Genomic DNA, 2541 nt, shown 5'->3' on the forward strand with positions numbered 1-2541 from the left:
TCTTTTAATAAATTAAACTTTTAATTTAATTAAATTGAAACCATCTATGGATTTGTTAATTATCATTTAACTAATCAATTAATTAAATTAATAATAACATCCAGAGTAAATTACAAGAATCATTCCTTGTACATATGTTAAAATACATGTTCAGTCACTTTTTCAAAAGTTAAATCGTATCATCCATAGTTTGTTTAAAACTTGCACACTTCATCCTTCCGGACATAAAAAGACTATTTTGTCCTTAACAATTTGTTTGTAATTTTCTTTTATTAGTTTATCATTTTTAAATTAAAAAAAATGAAAAGAAGAAAATATCAATTCCAACCAATGTTTTAAAAACAGGTTTTTTAGTTGAACCGGTATGATGATCGGTTTACGGTTCACCCGGTTTAACGGTTCGACCGCCGGGTGAACCGGTTTCTCTATTTTTCATGTCTTTTTCTATTTTCCTACACATACATCCTTATATAAATTATGAATTTGATGTTTACAAGTTCAAACATTTAAAATACACATAAAAATAATTTGTAAATAAATCCAAATGCATTAAAATAACCATAACCATAAGTTTTAGTGTTACATAAATCCATATACGTCAAAAACAAAATAAAATATAATATCGAAACGACATATAGTTTTAGATGAATACAACCACATAAAAAAAAACTTTATAACATTAATCATATGTTTTTGTTTAGAGAAAACTCAATAGATTTGGAAAAAAAATCACCAAAGTTTATTATGTAAATGGTTGTTTTTCAGGTGTTTTTATTCGGTTTAACCGGTTTATTTTGACCGGTTCAACCGGATTTTTTCTAAAAACCGGCCGGTTCAATCCGGTTCAGAAATCAATGTAAAACCGGTGATAATCGAACCAATCCCTCATCCGGTTCCCGGTCCAACCGGTTCGATCGATCTATTCAAACCGGATTTTAAACCGGATTTTAAAACATTGATACCAACCCACCCCTCCACCTTTTTTTCCCATTTTCCTTTCGTGGTCTCTACTCTCCGGCGAGACCAAAACATCACCATCAAAATTTAATCCCATTTTCATCTTCTTTTCCACTACTGCCATATTCCTTTGACGGACAAGAGAGTTTGAAGAAGAACGAAAATGGTTGAGGAACATGAATCACACGAAGCAACTCTGTCTCACAGCCATCTCCCCTGTTAACTTTTTAAGCTCCAACAAGCACCAACTCCACCACCGGTGAGGGGTGCGTTCGATTGAGAACAAGATACCTTGGTCTTCTTGTTATGGATCTGTTCGGCATCTATGGTTTGTCGGTTGATCTGTAGTTTGCTGATCTGTTTAGGGATTTCATAATCTATTTTTCAATAAGAGTAAAAAAGATCACAACTTCATAATCTATTATCTAATTGGAGTAGACAAAGGTTGAAGGACATAACAGAGACGATTTCAAACATGCAGGGTCCGAATTTGAACGCTTGGAAAACACATTTCCCGGAGGCAGTGCACGAACTGGATACAAACTCTTAGGGTTATGGATTTCAAATTCGATTTGGAGATTAATAGGTTCAGTGTCATACCCGTTTTCCATGGCTTCCATAGTTCCATGGCTCCGAAGTAGAGCTAGGAACTCCAATGTGGAACTTCGGAATTCATTGTGTGCGAAACTCCTATGTACACTGCGTTTGGAATTCCGACGTTCACATTCCCTAATCGACAACAATAGTCTAGCAAACTGGTTATCTTCACCACCCGACACAACTTCATCCATCTTTGTAACACTTCCTACGATGAAACCAGTGCTTCGTTTTCCAAAATGGATTCAATTTCAGAAAAGCAAAACACAACAACCGGCGATTTTGGCATTAGGGATTTCTGTTTTGGACTTGAGTTTGAATTGAAGTTTTGATTTTGGGTTTGCATTTGAATTTCAGATTTGATTTTGGTTTTGGGTGTTAGTTGTAGATTGGATTTTTCTTTTGTATTTGAGTTGCAGGTTCGCGTTTATATGTATTTTATTAGGTAAATTGGTGTTTAGTTTGGGGTGATTTCTGTGGTAGTGGATCTATTGTCGGAGAAGGTGACCAGAGCTACTGCCTGGCACTAAATCTATGGACGGAGATGGTGACCGGAGGTGGTGCTAGGAACCAAATTTGTGAATGAAGGTGGTGATCGATGGTGGCGTCAGGAACCAGATTTGTTAACGAAGATGGTGATCTGGATCTTGAAGAACATTTAATTAATCAGAAAAGAAATAGAGAGATAAAGTGGGGTCATAATTTTTTATCTTTTTTTTTTTTTTTTTTTTTTTTTTTTTTTTTTTTTTTTTAAAACTAATGATAAATAAGAAGAACATTAATTTAGTTGGAAAAAGAAATACCAAAAGAGCATAATACTCATTTTATGGTAAGGATGAAACGTGCATACTTAAATAAACGAGGGATGAAACATGTAATTTTTAACCAAACAAAGGATGATCCAAGTTAATTTTTAAAAATACGGACTAAACATGTCTATTAACACCTTCATGAGGGATGATTCATGTAATTAACTCCAACATCCAT

The 2541-nt window shown here is 34.1% G+C and overlaps 1 long non-coding RNA gene across 1 annotated transcript; it reads left to right on the forward strand.

Annotated features, from left to right (window-relative positions):
* The first annotated feature begins 977 nt into the window (after positions 1-977).
* Positions 978-2004, forward strand: LOC145028826 (uncharacterized). Its single transcript, XR_013676202.1, has 2 exons — positions 978-1285; positions 1439-2004. It is a non-coding gene; the product is annotated as an uncharacterized LOC145028826 (long non-coding RNA).
* The last annotated feature ends 537 nt before the right edge of the window (positions 2005-2541 follow it).

Source organism: Lactuca saligna, chromosome 2 (assembly GCF_052625555.1).
Source record: "Lactuca saligna cultivar CGN05327 chromosome 2, ASM5262555v1, whole genome shotgun sequence".
Taxonomy (NCBI): domain Eukaryota; kingdom Viridiplantae; phylum Streptophyta; class Magnoliopsida; order Asterales; family Asteraceae; genus Lactuca; species Lactuca saligna.